The 16189-nt window shown below is 36.8% G+C and overlaps 1 long non-coding RNA gene across 1 annotated transcript; it reads left to right on the top strand.

Moving 5' to 3' along the window:
• Positions 1 to 2041: 2041 nt before the first annotated feature.
• On the top strand, positions 2042 to 15731 carry LOC129397425 (uncharacterized). Its single transcript, XR_008624822.2, has 4 exons — positions 2042 to 2284; positions 4663 to 4756; positions 6117 to 11337; positions 12926 to 15731. It is a non-coding gene; the product is annotated as an uncharacterized LOC129397425 (long non-coding RNA).
• Positions 15732 to 16189: the final 458 nt, after the last annotated feature.

Here is a 16189-nt window from a genome sequence, read left to right as displayed (position 1 = left end):
AAGAGAGTTTTTGTTTTTTTTAAGATGGAAGATAGTGAAGATATATGGGAGACAGTGAAAACATATGTGAAAATATATGTAAAAATATATGGGAGATAGTGAAAATATGTGTGGAAATGATCTGACAGAGAGAATGGGTGGATGGTAGGGCATGGGGAGATGGCTGAAGCTGTGCACTTCTTGAGAAGGTGAGAGGGTTGGAGCAAAAGCGCCTGTGGAAACAATTTCTTTTGGTAGGTGTAAAGACACTTAAAATTGCAAAGAGGAAACGTGCAGAATTGATTTGCACTATGAAGGAATTCTAATCTAGTAGTTTCTATTTTTTTAATGACTCTGCGGCAACATCCTCATCGGAAAGGATAGAGAGGAGGTTTAAAGAGAAAGGAAGGTCATCTTGGAAGGGGAAAAATGAACTTACTTGGGAAAAATTTTAACGTTGCTGGGAATTGGTATCTGATCATTTTAGGTCTGTTATCATGAAGTTACGGTGAAACCAAGAAGCCAATGTGTGATATTTTTTAGATTCAGCTGCTGAGTGGCAGGCAGGCAAGAGGAAGAGAACAAAAAAAGGTTCCCAGTTAATTACAATGGAATGAAATATGATGAGGAAGTTGAGGGTGTTTCCTAGAGAATGATTATAGTCATGGATCTTACATCTAGTTTGAATAAGAAGGAAAATGAACAGGATGGGAATGAAAAAGTAGTGAGGCCATGGATGAAGGTCAGAGTGAAGTAGAATGAATGAAGTGAACATTCTAGAATGAGCTAGAAGAAGAGAAGGATCAAAGTGGTAGATTTCAAATGGAAATTTTGGTGGTGACTCATTTACTGATATTTACAAGGTGTCAGTTTTAACAACAGGAACGGTTGGCTAAAGTGGAAGAGAACTATATGGAGGTGAAATAGAAGAACTGGTAAACCAAGGTTTCTGATGAGACATCATGTGGTTGCTGAAGTCTGAAGGAATGTTAAATGCTGTAGGGGTAGAAGAAATGTAGGGAGTCAGCAATGTCTTCAATAAATGGGGGGCCATATGAATGAAGTCCATAGAGGAGAGCCCAAGAAGGTGGGTGGCATAGCAAGATGGCGTAGCTTCAGAGGAGCTGTGGGTTTTGAAAGCTTTTGGAGAAATAAACTGTTTAGAAGCAGCTATGTGGGTCAAAAAGAACACCGGCTCCTTTTCTGTCCCTGAGACAGCTGCGGAGAAGAATTTTAGATAAGCATAGTGCAAAGGGTCATTTAAAGAAAAGGTGAAAATATGAGTAGGTTTGTTGGCCACAGATCTGAAGTTTCAGAAGGCACAGTGAATAGGTGAAGGAGGGGTAGGAAAGGGTTACTTGGGAAAGGTAACAAGATGTCACTCCTGTCCATACTGAATGTTTTGAAAAACTTGGATTTCAGAGAGTAATCGACTGTTCTCTTCTGAGTGCTGATGAGGTGATATAAAACACAAACCAGCCATACCCAGTTATTAGACACAGACATGCCCCGAGAAAATGTATGTAAAAACCACTCTGTGACACAGAATTGCATAAATGTTTGAAATCTTTGAACTATCACTCATGTGTATTGTGGAATGTTTGCAAGATTAAATGTTAGGTTGCAGCATTTACTTAAGGAGCCTCACTGGGTTCCCACTTCTGTTTTGTGGGGGATCAGTTTTTAGGCTGGGCTAGACTTGGAAATTTCTCTTGTCACTGAGAGGAGCTAGGTAGAAACTTGGAGAATGAAACTTTCAGGTTAGAATAGAAAACACATGTTGAGTTGCTGGTTATAGGCATTGTTTTTTTCATATTGCAGTGTAGAGGGCAAAACATCTCCTTGAGAAACAGTGGACTAAGACTCTGTTATTTTGAATTTGAATTCTGAGTGACTGTAGACACAGAGCCTGGATTAGTGCTGTCATACAAAAAATCGGCCACAACAACACGCATATGGGAAAAGAACAGCATTGTCAGGAAAAAATGGACACTAAGAGAAAGAAGAAAGCAGAGGCAAGAGGCTCCAGGCTTCACTAATTCCTAGCGAGTAGATTTAATATAAGAACATCACTGTTCATTTATAGGTTTTTTTGTGTGTAATTATGCTAATGCATGTACAGTAACCTTTTAAATTTCAGTTTCCTAATGTTGGTTGTTATGCTCAATCACTTTTGTTTTTTTTTCCTCCTAAAGTCCCAAGACAAAGAATATCTCTTGATACTATTAAATATAGATGTCTGGACTGAATTGAGCTTACATGACAATTGCAGTCAAGATTCTGCAACTCAGAACGGGCAAACCAGGTAAGCGGTGCCATTTTTAGAACGTTGTTTTAATAAGGTTTATTCCTGTCTTGGTCGGCTGCATTTTACATTTGTAATCGTCAGGCTGTGAGTGTGAAGAGTTATTGCTATGACAACCAGGACTGACTGACTTGCCTTTCAGAAATGGTAACGATTCAGCATGTTTGTAGATGATATCTGTGGTTCTCAATGACTTTCTAGAAGGTCATACGGTTTTGGCAGATGTTCCCAGTGGTGTGGAAAGACTACTGGATGAGAAAAAATGTGAACTGTGTTCTAGTCCTGCCTCTCCCTGAACCAGGTGTATAGCCTCAGGAAAATCTCCACCTATTGGGGGCCTCAGTTTCTTCATCCATTTAATAGGAAGCTATAGCTAGGTTATATAGTCTTTAAGGTTGTTTACAGTTCCAAATTTCTCTGATTTCTTACACTTATATATTTATGAGACTGTTGAGCAAGGTAGTCTATCTACTCACTTCATAATCCTGTCTTCACTTTTAAACGTTTTGTGAATTCTGTATTTTTAAATCTTACCTTCAGAACTGGTTTGAATCACAAAGAAAAACACTTCTTAATTTTATAATTTTTGATCCAGCTTACTCTCCAGATTTTTATTTTTTAAAAAATCAAACAGCTCCAAACACTTGCAGGTTAAAAATTATCCGCGAAGAAAGAACAGGTCTAAAAATGTTTTGAGCAATTGTAGCTTGATTGGGATACAAGTGTAATTTTTCAAGGTAATAGATCTGAATGCCTCAACTCATTTGATACACATGTGTACACTGGATTTTTTAAAAAATATCAATGCCTGCACTTCAACCAGCGGTTATTTTGATTATTGTTCGCAATAAAAACATGAACTAACTGCTTTGTGAATATGTTCTTTGTTCTTCTTGGCTGCGTATAGTGGCTGGCAATCCTTTTTAGCCATCATATATAATAGCTATCTAACTCTTGATTTTTGTGTAACATAAAGCGGTGTTTCATAATGAATCATTTTGTCTGTTCGTGTTCAAGTGCCCTATCTATTCTATCATTTGAAAAGCTAGTTATGATAGTATGGTTTCAATTGTCAGACATTCTCTTTATTCTAAAAAAATAGGTTGACCCACATTTAGATGTTTTCCTACTCAAAGGACTTTGAAAGAACTTTTTATGTAACACTTAGTCATTGCCCTTTTCACAGTCCCTCTTCCGCTGCTTCTAATTAGGCTCTTTGGTAGCTGGAATCATCATTTCCCTGGCATGAAGGCACATGGTAGCAACTTGTTGGTTGCTTGATTTGGAGGGTCAAATATGGACTTGCTTCTTTTGGTCTACCTTGCTATTGTGCTTTTTGCAGGTGGAGTTGACTTAGGTTTGTCTTTTCACTTTGGCCTTTCTTATCTGTTCACGTTTTCATCTTTATTTCCTAGTCTTCTCCCTCTATTCTCTGACATTCACTTAATGTAACCCCTTTTATCAGGTCTTCCAATATTTCCCTTTCTTGTGCCTTAAATGTTTCTAGACTTTCATCTGAATTTATGTGCTTATCTTGATCTTTTCTCATTTTCTAATACTTATAAGCTCATGTCTTCATATCAAGGCGGGCTTCATGGGCACATGACCTATGCAGGTACACGCTTAGAAGGACCCCACACTTGGTTTAGTGCTCTGCTCTTACCATCTTATTTTTTTTAATACGTTTTGAACAAGAACCTCTGCCTGTTCATTTTGTACTGGTCCCCACAAGTTAGGTAGCTGTTCCTGGTTGTAGTTATTTTTCCCCCTTCTAGTTGGGTAAGTGGTTTTTGTTTTAATCTTGAATTCTTTTTCATTCCTCATAATATTTTTAATTTATTCCCTTCCTGTGGTACACTATTCTGACTGCTATTTTAATGTAGTCATATTAGCTCCTTTTATTTCTCACATCCTTCAGGAACATTTAGCTTTATAGAAAAATTGTATATAGTCAACTTTTTATTAGCCACCCTGACTAAGAAAGAAGAGAATGAGAGAATCAATAAAGATTGCAGTTCGCAAAGGGAATAATTTTGGGAGAGCACTGTATGGTTTTTCCCCTTTGTGAGACTTATCTTTTTATTCTTGTTTGCTCAGGTTAATTGGTTTGCACTCCCTGAATACACAATAATTGGTGGTTGGGGGACCCTGCTGAGTGGCAGAGGTTAGCTAACCTGAAGTTAAATATCTCTACTAACAAAGGAGATTGATTGTCCCTATATTTTCTGTTTCTAGACATAAGAAATGAATCATTTTTTGGTTTTCAGTTTTACCTGAGGAGATTAGTAGGATGTAAAGACTTTTCTAATAATATTAAAACACCATTTTTGGATTTGACAAACCAAATGTCCCACCCTTATCTTTTTATCTGGTGGCAGTCTGAATCAATTTACCCTGTGATCCTGTCTGCTGGGAAGCATTGAAATAGTAAGGAAGTCTGATGTGCCTGCAGGTTAATCCAGCTGTCTGGGTGTAAGTTATTATTATTATTTTATTAAAAACAGTTTTTGTCACTTATTAGGTGCCAGGCATTTTTCTACACACTTAAAAATACAATTCGATTTAATCCTATGAGGTAGGTACGATTAATTATCCCTATAATATAGTTTAAGAAACTGAGGGAAAAGTAAGTTATATGACTTTCCCAAAGATACTGCCATTTAATGTTAGAATGAGGATTTGCACCGGGACAGCCTAGTTCAAGTTCCTGTGCCTACACCCTATATCATGCTGCTGTTCTTTTATTATTATTATTATTTTTAATTTTATCTATTCAGCCCCTTATAGAGTTGGAAGTCTGGATGACTGACGGAATAAAGCCTTATGGTAAAGGACTTTCTAAAAGTCTCCATTTCTTTACTTTTCTTCAGTTGGCAATACATAATAACAATGTAAGTGATTCACAATATGTAAACATCTAAACAAACCTAGATACTAAAACTGCACGTGACTCTAAAGTGAAAATATCTGAGATGCCACCTGGATCTTACTGAGACAAATACTTGACAGTATATTCCTGGGGACTAACGTTAAAGAGATGCTTCACTAACTGTCACAATCCCTTTTGGAAACTTGTGATCACAGCTGGTGACATCCCTGACATCTTTTATCTGTTCCCATACTTTTTCTTTCGGCTAGACATTACAGACTGTGGAGTTAGATGGCCAATCAATGTGCTGCTTCAGAATCAATAGATCTCAGTAAGCATTCCATTAGGCCCAGGAGCCTTTCCATTTCTCAGTTCTGTCTGGGCTTTGCACATTCTTTCATGAAAAAAGAGAGTTTGGGGATTATTTTCTCTACCTGTAGCTTCTCCTGGACAAATGAATCCCCTATCATTATAGAAATCTAGTCAATAAAGCTGTCAGAATTCTTAAAACATTGACAGTAAAGCCAAGTTCGTGTACCTAACCTCTGTAGTAAGTTCTGAGTGTGAAATATAAGAGGAGGAAATGATATTTATAAGAAAGTGCCTTGAAGTTAAAAAAAACACAAGGTAAAAATATTAGATGATAGAAAAGAATCATGAACTTGCAAGTTGGGAGAACTGAGTTCGTGGCTTGGTTTTGCCACTGAGAATTCTGGTTAGTTAAATCTCTGCAAAATGAGTGAATTTAACCTGATAACTGTTAGTGTTCAGAACAATTAACCTGATAATTATTAGTGTCCAAATGCCACATTTTTTAACTTTAAATAATTTTACTCCCACAAGCCCGTTTCTATCCCAGGTTCCCAGGCAGATAGACACCTATGGAATTTGCATGTTCCAAAGTAGTACGAGAAATGGCACAGGACTGTTGTTAGTATGGCCTCTACTCCTTTCTCTTTCTAGCACCTAAGCATCAAAGGTGGAAAGGGAGACTGGAAGTGCAAGTCTGAAAGGAGAAAAAAGAAGGTGAAACCAGTCTGCGGGAGAAATGACTGGGAATTTAGAAGGAGTGGGCACCCACAAGAGAAGAGAAGACACGAAGTGAGAAAAGGCTGCTGCTTGCCAAGGCACTTTTAAGAACGGGACAGCTTATCACTTTTCAGTTGTTTGAGCTTCTTGCTCCCCAAACTTTCAGCTAAAATTGCGGCTGTTTTGTTGGCGGAAATCAGTGAAAAGAAAATGAGTTCTGTGTCTAGTTCAGTTTACAGCAGAGGCAAGACGATGCCTGAAGTAGGTGGCAAGGAGTGAAAGGGGAGTGTGCATGGAAACAGCGGGTCAGAGCCAGAGTTTATCATGAAAGTCTGAGCCCTCACAAACATGGTTCATGCACAACCCATAAAATTTCATCAAACTCTCAGTCTCAAAAATTTGTGTAGGAAGAGCCTGACATGAATGCTGCAAATACATGATTATTATTCCTAGACATATCTAAGGGCATCTAAAATTATAAAATTTATAGTGATATTGCTTAAATTACATTTTTGAATATCTCACTCATACATGTATTACCTATATTATTATACTGTTAATTACACCTTCATTGATTTTTTTAAATTTTATTCTTTTGTTTTAAGTTTAGATGTGGATGCATTTTCTAAAAACTACAAGATTACCCAAACAGAACAGATTGAATTTCAAGGTTAGGAAGTTTTTCTAATAATAATTTATGGTCCAAGTATAATGTGATGAAGTGTGCCTGTAGGTACCAACCTGAGACTATATTTGGCAAGAGTTGAATAAAATATGGGGGAAATGATTTCTAGCCTTGTTAGAAATGCCCTCAGAATGCATTGTTATTTCTAAAGAATGCTGCATTGTATATATGCAGATATTTTTCAGCCAAATCGCTGAATTTGTAGAGATTTCATATCACATAAGATTTGTTTCCTATGCATTTTCTTCTGAAACTATAAGAAGACTAGCTTCTCTCTTAATTTCTAAGAAAAATGTTATAAACCTTTATTATGATGGTACAATGTATGAAACAATGTAAATTTTACATTTTCACTTTTGAGAGTTATTTTTCCCCAAGCCTCTGCCTTTTGTGAGTATTTGCAAAGCTCTGCAAATGACAGGCGCATCCACAATGCAAAGAATAATCTTCCTTTGGGGCTGTTCCTGGGGTAGTGATTAGTAGCGTCTTCACTGAATATTTAACTTCCTCAAAACTGCTTATCTGTGCTGTGGATCAGTGCAAGATCTGGGTGAGCTGTTGCTACTTTACATAATTAAGTTTCTCTTGCCAAAAAAAGAGAAAGTAACAAAATATGAAGCAAAAGAAGCCGAAAGTTGGACTTTTAAAACATTTTCCCTTCATGTTATTTTCTCATTGAAAATAACCTGAAACAAAAGCAAAATATTTGAGATTTAGGAGGGAGTTTATGCAGATCAGTCAGGTTGACAGCTCACATTTTCTTGCAAAACTCTTAGGAATTTTCCTCCGCAAATCCCTCCACAGTCAGTGATAAGTACTAAATGCCACAAAGAAAACAATTTCCCATTGTTCAAAAACTGACTGGTGAAGTATTGTGGGTGAGGCAAAAAAGAGGGTAGGGAGAGAAATTCTATTGTAGGGAAACTAATGCCAGACAGAGCTATTAACTCAAATGTACTGAAATGATAGATAATTCAAGCTTCTCATGTCACTTTAAATTAGTAAAAAATCACTGCACAGGATTTGTGCTTAATCCCATTTTTTATATGTAGAAAATAGGCCCCAGAATTAGGTTGGCGTGTACTTTTAATGTGTAGATAGGATATCTACTCACTTTCTAGGCATGTGTGGATGAAAAAGACTTTGCTTGCTTAGTTGCATGTCATTCTTAGTTCCTTCTCTTTTGAGTGTGCTAGCGTACCCAATGGAATCCCCTCCCCTGTATTTATTGAACGCTTTAATGTATGGGGGTGTCTTTTCCTGGTTAGTGTAATAGGAAAAATTGCATTTGCTTATCTATTGCAAATGAAAATCATCTGGGGAATATAAAAAGCATTTTCAATTCTGCTACCATTATTTCAGAAGCAATCAAATGCAGAGGAATGAAAGTCAAACACAGAGAAAAATGCTGATGGATTGGGCAATCTGCATGGCTCTCTGGGACCATCATTATTTCAGTATTCAAGAGGAAAATGCACATTTGAAAGATGGTAAATTCCGTCACATACAATCAATCATTCATCTCCTCTAGCAACAATAATTGTGGAGGAGATAGTGTTCAGACATTAACTAGGTAGTCATCCCTGCTTGTTTGTTAGTTTGTTTCAAGGCATACTAAATCTTATGCAACGTTATGTGGACATCTCAGATGATTTTCAGATATTGGTACTTAGTACCAATCACCTACAAATAATGAGGTCAAAGTAAACACTGCAACCTCAAAGGGCAAGATGCTTAGCATTGTCTTTCGTCTAAAACATTTTGTCCTTTCATTCCAGATTTTAAAAATAGGTTATCTGCCTGCATTTTATGCGTTTTTCTATCTTTATAATCTGAAGGTGATTTTATTAATACAGTAAATCTTGGTCGAGTGATACTTTAGGAAGATACTTTTTCTGGGTAAACTAAAAGCCTGACATGGCTCTTCCTGATGTTCTTAAATATTTTATTAGCAATGTCTCTCCTCACCCACTTCCTATTCATAGTCTCTTTCAGTTTAATGATATAAAGCAGGTGGTAGGGTTGTCAAAACTGGGTTTCCATTAGAAACAATCTCTGGGAATGTGGTGTATTTTCTCCCTTATTTTTCTCATTATTAGATATCTCAGGCTCAAAGGCCCATATGGCAGTTTGGAGAAAGATATGTCCTGTTCAAAACCAATGTTCTGAGAGTTTGAGAGCCGTGAAATCAGATATCATAGTTTTTACACTTTTTCAAAGCTTTCAGTTGTGAATTCTGGATTTCTCTTTTTCTTTCGAACTCTGAAAAAAGCCCAATCTCTAACAGCACCTCCCCTCCCACCCCCTTCTGGTACTGGCTGTAGCAGTACTTAGGAAGGGAAGAGTGTCTTACAGGAGGTGGAGACACATTTATACATCAGTCTTCATGCTTGGGAAAAAGCAATTTAGTCACTGTTAACTTCTTTAATTATTGATGGTTGAGAAAATGTTATCTTTCTTATCTTTTATTTGTAACACTTTTCCCTAAATAAAAGTGAGGCTGGATATTCAAATTATTATTTAGTGCAAGAAACTAAAAATAGCTTTCCCTCTTTTTAGATTTTTTTTGAAACAGAGATGATACATTATATATGTATATTTTACCTTAATAAAAAGACTTAAAAAAAAGAAAATTAAAGAGAAAAATAGAAAGAAAGGTAGGAAAGGCATAGAAGGGGATATGACACTTTAGAATCTCCTAGCTTAGAATGTGACAGAAGGAGAGTGTTAGTAAAACTGAGGAGGCTGGGTGCGGTAGCTCACGCCTGTAATCCTAGCAATTTGGGAGGACGAGGTGGGCTGATCACTTGAGGTGAGGAGTTTAAGACCAGCCTGGCTAACATGTGAAACCCCATCTCTACTAAAAATACAAAAAATTAGCTGGGCATGGTGGCAGGCCCCTGTAATCCCAGCTACTCGGGAGGCTGAGGCAAGCGAATCACTGGAATCCAGGAGGTGGAGGTTGCAGTGAGCTGAGATCAACCCATTGCACTCCAGCCTGGGCAACAAGAGTGAAACTCCATCTCAGAAAAAAAAAAAAAAAAAAAAAAAAAAAAAAGAGGGCCATTCCCTGCTTTATTTGACATAATCTAAAAGCTCCTATCATTTCCTCCTTTTAAAACCTTTTATTGAAATACAATATACACACAGAGAAGGGCACATATCATAAGTACATAGCTGGATGCATTTTCACAAACTCACACACCAGATAATCAATACCCCAGACCAAAACAAACAAACAAACAAACAAACAAACAAGAAGCAGGCCTAACAGCATCCAGAAGCCCTCCTCGTGTTTCCTTCCAGTTACTACCCCTCTCTCCCAAGGGTGACTGCTATCCCAACTTCCAGCAGCATAGCCTGTTTTTTGTCATTTGGCATATATAAATGAAAAATATTATATATACTATATATATAGTATATATGTATAAATAAATAGTTTATATATGTCTAGATATCTCATAGTGTATATACTGTATATATTACATATTGTATACACTATATGACATGTACTATATATCTATAATAATGTAGATAGTATATATTATATCTATATATACTAGTATACTATATACAATAAATGGAATAATGCAGAATACACTCTTTTGCCTGCCTTCTTTCACTCATATTGTGTCTGTGAGATTCCTCTATGTTGTTGCATGCTGTTTTAGATTGCTCATTGATCCACTACCTTCTAACTATTTAAATTTGATATTATACTTGTGAATAGCCATTATTTTTCCTTAGCGAGATGAGAGTGATTAAGAGCACAGAATTTGGAACCAGGATATCTGTGTTGAAAGCCCAATTCTTCTACTTATTAAGTATATCATTTTAGGTAAGTTATGCAAAGTCTGTTGCTTTAATATCTTTATCTGGGGGGGCGGATAATATCTTCCTTGTGGGGTGGGCCCTTAATGAGGTATATATTAACTTTCACTAATATGTGTAAAGCATTTAGAGTGTCTGGCATATGTTTAGCACTATGTAAGTGTAAGGTATTATTGGTTCTAACTCGTACTTCATTTTTCTCCTTCTATATTGCTTCAGTCTCTGAGCACAGACTGGAGGAATAATGTATGCTAACTCATCAACATAGGGAAGAGGTGCTTTTGGCAGAAATAAAAGAGGTTCTTGACATCACTTGCCTTTTGCTCCTACTCTATTAATTTAATTTACTTTTTTATTATTATTTTGTTGTTGTTGTTGAGATGGAGTCTCGCTCTGTCGCCCAGGCTGGAGTGCAGTGGCACAATCTCGGCTCACTGCAAGCTCTGCCTTCCGGGTTCATGCCATTCTCCTGCCTCAGCCTCCCAAATAGCTGGGACTACAGGCGCCCGCCGGCACGCCTGGCTAATTTTGTTTTGTATTTTTAGTAGAGACGGGGTTTCACCATGTTAGCCAGGATGGTCTCAATCTCCTGACCTCGTGATCCGCCCACCTCGGCCTCCCAAAGTGCTGGGATTACAGGTGTGAGCCACTGCGCCCGGCCACCTCTATTAATTTTAGACATAAGTATATACATTTAATTTTCATTGGTTTATTGTTAATTAAAAACCGTAATTACTCACTGGAAAAATAATAAATAATAACATGTAGCATATGGTGATGAAAATGTAATTTACTCAACAACTATATTTCCTCACAAAATCATACAGACAAGTATTAGCCGTAGAAACTTCATACTTTTGCTTTAATCCACTTTCTTGACCCATTATTTACTGTTAGTGTTGACAGCATGGAACTACCTTTGCAGCATTTATGATTTAAAGTATTTTATGGAAAAGGTGGTGAGGAAGAGTTGGTACCACAACCTGAAAAGTGACTAAAATATTTTCCACCTTCCCTTCATCTCTTCACCTCCACTCACCTTTTCTTCATCTACCACTCCCACCCCATCTCCCACTTCCTTACACCCTCCAGGGTGAGCTGGGAACAATAGTGTAATACCATTTAACTACAAAAAATGATACACTATTAAATACAAAATAGTTTATTTTTTCCTATCTTTGGCTATTGTCCCAACTAGTATCACACGTAGGAAAGAGTCTTACAGACTTGAAAAAGGTTTATGGAAAACAAAATTTTTAAAATAATAAAGGTATTAGAATGTGTATAGACATTATATTATTTAAATTGGACATTAAATTTTTCAGTGTATAGCTTACATTTTGTTATTTCTGAAAACTTAGTTCTATGAAAAAGTTCTAAATGCCATTGGGCGCTATGATTTTTCTGAGAAAGTAGTTGAAGAAATTTCAACAAAAATTGCACTGCTATTGTCTTTTGCCTTAGCTTAAGAAATTTATTTCCCATTTTTATTGGTATAAAATGTGTGTAAACAGAATTTCTAGAAGACACAGGATGCAGATATTATAAAGCCTTAAGAGTAGCTTAGACTTCCCTATCTTATAGAGAATTGCTTAACCAGTTTCTCATATATAAAATTGTAAACAATACTTTAATTTTAGGGTTTATCTCAAAATACAAATCACTGAACATTTCTATCAAAGTAAATAACTACTTTGGTCTTATTAGCTCCTCATGCTGCGAGGAAGCAAGTATGCATATAGACATGTGATACTAGTAAACTTAGTTTTGAGTAAATGTATCTATATAAAACAAATGTTAAATATTTGAGTAAGTCCAGTTCCATAGAAATCAACCCAAGCATGGAAAAACGTAATCTTACTACATAATGTAATTGTATAGAGGCCTCATGAGTATAGCCAGGGTTCTCCTGAGTATTTCAAGGTGAAATTAGATTAGTGATATTAAAAGCATGTTTGGGGGTTATATACTTTTCCTTTGCTTCACATTTTTATATTATCATCCATCTTTCTCAAAGTGTCTCCCCAACTAATGCTTATGTATGTGAGTTGGAGTGAATAAAACAATGTATGGCCTTTCTGTACTAGTAGACCAACCCTAAGGGAATATTACTGGAGTACTTTCAGAAGAGTTAGGATAGGGTTATTGTTCTAGTCCCTTTTGTGCTACCGTAACAGAATGCCTAAGACTGGGTAACTTATAAAAAATAGAAATGTTTTTCTCACAGTTCTGGAAGCTGGGAAGCCTAAGATCAAGGAACTGAAAGAGTTGGCGTCTAGTGAGGACTGGGTCTCCACTTCCAAGATGGTGCCTTGAATGCTGCATCCTCCAGAGGTGGGGAGCGCCATTCCTCACATGGCAGAAGAGTGGAAGAGCAAGAGAGAGAAACTCACTCCTGAAAGTCCTCTTTAAAAAAGCATTAAGCTTGCCCATGAAGGTAGCGCCCTCATGACCTAGTCACCTCTTAAAGGTCCTACTTCCCAATACTATTACATTGGACATTAAATGTTAACATGAATTTTGGAAGGAACAAGCATTCAAACCATAGCAGTGGACCCCCTTTGCCTGGAACAGTCTGCTTTTAGCACTGAAAGTCTCGTGTTCTAGGAAATCTTTCAGTTGGGGGCAAACTGGAATGGCTGGTCACCCCAACTTCTTCCTACCCCTAGATATCTCTACCATTGGCCTGTCACAGAATCTGGAATGAATCCATAGGCTAGCACTATGTTTTCACGAATCATATGTTAAAATGCACCAAGACAGTACATTAATACAAGTTTTCATTATTCATTTTTTAGTGGGAATATGTTTTTAGCTATGTAGCTTCCACTTCAGACAACAGAGAGCTGAGCCACGACTGAAAAGTAATTATTGATAGTGGGGAGGAAAAGAAAAGAACAACCGTTTGTTAAGCACATGCTACGTTTAAGGAGTCCTGATGGGCTTTTGATATTAATAGAAACAGTTCAGAAATCAGGCACTGGGTACATGGAGAGGGTAGGAGATTGAGTTAGCGAGTGGGGAGATAAGAAGCAAATCCTCTAAAAGAAATTAAGTCATTACTTAGCTGAGTGGAGAAGATAACTTTCAGGTCAAAACCCAGATCTGCATTTGTATTTTGACTCTGCGTCTTTCTAACAGTGGAATTGTGACCAAAAGTCTTAACCCCAACACTGAGTTTTCTCATCGCTAAAACTGGAATGTAATACTTTCCCCAAGGGGTTCTATGTTTTGTGGAAATTAAATGAAGTAAAGTGGGTAGAATATTTAGTGCCTACTACCTAACAAGCACTATATACAGGTTTGAAGCTGCCACTCCTACTGTTACTGTTGGTACATTTATTCAAGGACGCCTTGCTCAGAAAGCCCTGGCTTCTCATTTATCCCCACTTTTGAGGGCCTATCATTGCTTTGTCTCTTTGACATGTAAGCTATTTGATGTGTTTGCTGAAAATCACTGGGTTTCTTGTTGCATATATGCACATGGCCACACAATCAGAAGAAAAAATAACAAAACAATGAAAAGCAATTGACTTTGCTTATAAAACATTATCACAGCAGTATTGTTTTTCTTCTGTGCCTCATTCTGAGTTCCATTCTTTTGGGGTTTTCCCAGGCATCAATTCAATGCTTCCAATTTTTATGGGATTTAAGTTACATTTAAGGGGCTATATAAATGCAAAAAAGGGAACAAGTTTGGGACTTCCAAATCTGTGCTATCAAAAGGACTGCACGAAATTTTTCAGTTTCTTCCACATAACTCTGCCTGAACGTTATTTATGGTTCGAGCAAAATAGTAGACATGGAATAAGAATTCATTCAGCTAAGGCATCTCGGTTATTCATAGGTGAACTGAAGCCCTAAACTATCATCAACTTTCACTAGCAACATTCCAATGATACAGTCATATAAAATTGAAATTGTAATGAAATGTAACTTTACATGTATTAATGGATTTAAAAGGAAAAAAGAATACCATTTCCTCCTATTGGTGTCAATTTAAAGTCCCTACTTTTTTTAAATCGAGGTGCCTACTAAAGATAGGCCCAATATTTTTGGCAAGAGGAGAACTTTTTTCATTGGCGTTTATTCTCCAAATAAGAATTACATGTAAACACTTGTAATTGATCTTTAAAGCCTTCCTTGACATAAATATAAAAAGCAGACTATCACAGATTGCCAAATTTGTAAGATATGGCAAAAAGTAGTTGGTATCATCTATTCATGTTACATGTAAAAATTTTGCTTTGAGATCGCATACACATATTAGGTGAGTCACATCTGTGTCTTTTAATTTCAATTCTCTTTCTGTTACATTACACTGCTTTTCTTAATGAAAAACTTTAGCAAATAGTATTGAAATAGGATTTTAAGGAAAGAGTGTGAAAATAGAGGAGTGCCTTCCAGAATGCCAAATAAAGTCCAGTAGTTTTAATAATTTTAAAATATTGATAAAATAAAGAGTTAATTCATATTGTCAGGAAGAGCATAAGGGAGATTAAGCAAAGTAACATTTTTTTTTTTTTTGAGATGGAGTCTTGCTCTGTCACCCAGGCTGGAGTGCAGTGGTGCAACCTCAGCTCATCGCAACCTCTGCCTCCTGGGTTCAAGTGTTCGTCTGCCTCAGCCTCCCGAGTTGCTGGGATTACAGGCACCCACCACCATGCCTGGCTAATTTTTTTGTATTTTTAGTAGAGATCAGGTTTCACCATGTTGGCCAGGCTGGTTTTGAACTCCTGACCTCAAGTGATCCGCCCGCCTCAGCCTCCCAAAGTGCTAGGATTACAGGCGTGAGCCACTGTGCCCGGCCACAAAGTAACCTTTTGAAATAGAATCTAAAGTGCCCCAAAATGGCTTTTTAATGAAATTCTAGTGAAAATCCTAAGGAAATGATGTATTACTATTTACTTATTAACCTATGAGAATACATACTATGCTTTTTATTTTTCTCTTGAAAGTAAAGAAATAAAAGTAATGGTTAACCAAGCCCCATTTATTTCTGGTTTCTAACGCCATTTAGTTCAGAGTTTCTTAAAGTGAAGTCTTTAAACCGTGAACATCAAAATTAATGTAATGCTTCTTAAAAATGCAGTTTCTAGGCCATCCTTCAAACTTACTGAATTACAATCTTTGAGGAATGGGGCCTACAAGTCAGTCCTTTAACAACCTCCCCAAATGACTCTGAAGTACAATAATGTTTAAGAACCATATTTAAATTTTACTCTTCCATGTTGATTAATGATTTGATATCACAGATTAAGTAAAAGATGGTTTCTTTTGCATTACTTAAGTTTTAATGCCATTTGAAGAAGTGGCTGTACTGGTCCTTTGCAGTGATTTTTAATTTTATTGTTACGTGGAATAAATATTTCATTGTATGTGGTAGAATCTGACAGCCTATCGAAGAAATTTCTTAGAACATTAACAGGTGAGTCTGTAAGCTGTGGCTTTGTTGGGGCAGCTCTTTGGCATAAACCAATGGGATTTGAGT

This window comes from Pan paniscus, chromosome 1 (assembly GCF_029289425.2).
Source record: "Pan paniscus chromosome 1, NHGRI_mPanPan1-v2.0_pri, whole genome shotgun sequence".
NCBI classification, from domain to species: Eukaryota; Metazoa; Chordata; class Mammalia; order Primates; family Hominidae; genus Pan; species Pan paniscus.
The sequence above is the reverse complement of the archived record's forward strand: the minus strand, read 5'-3'. Positions and strand labels throughout refer to the sequence as shown.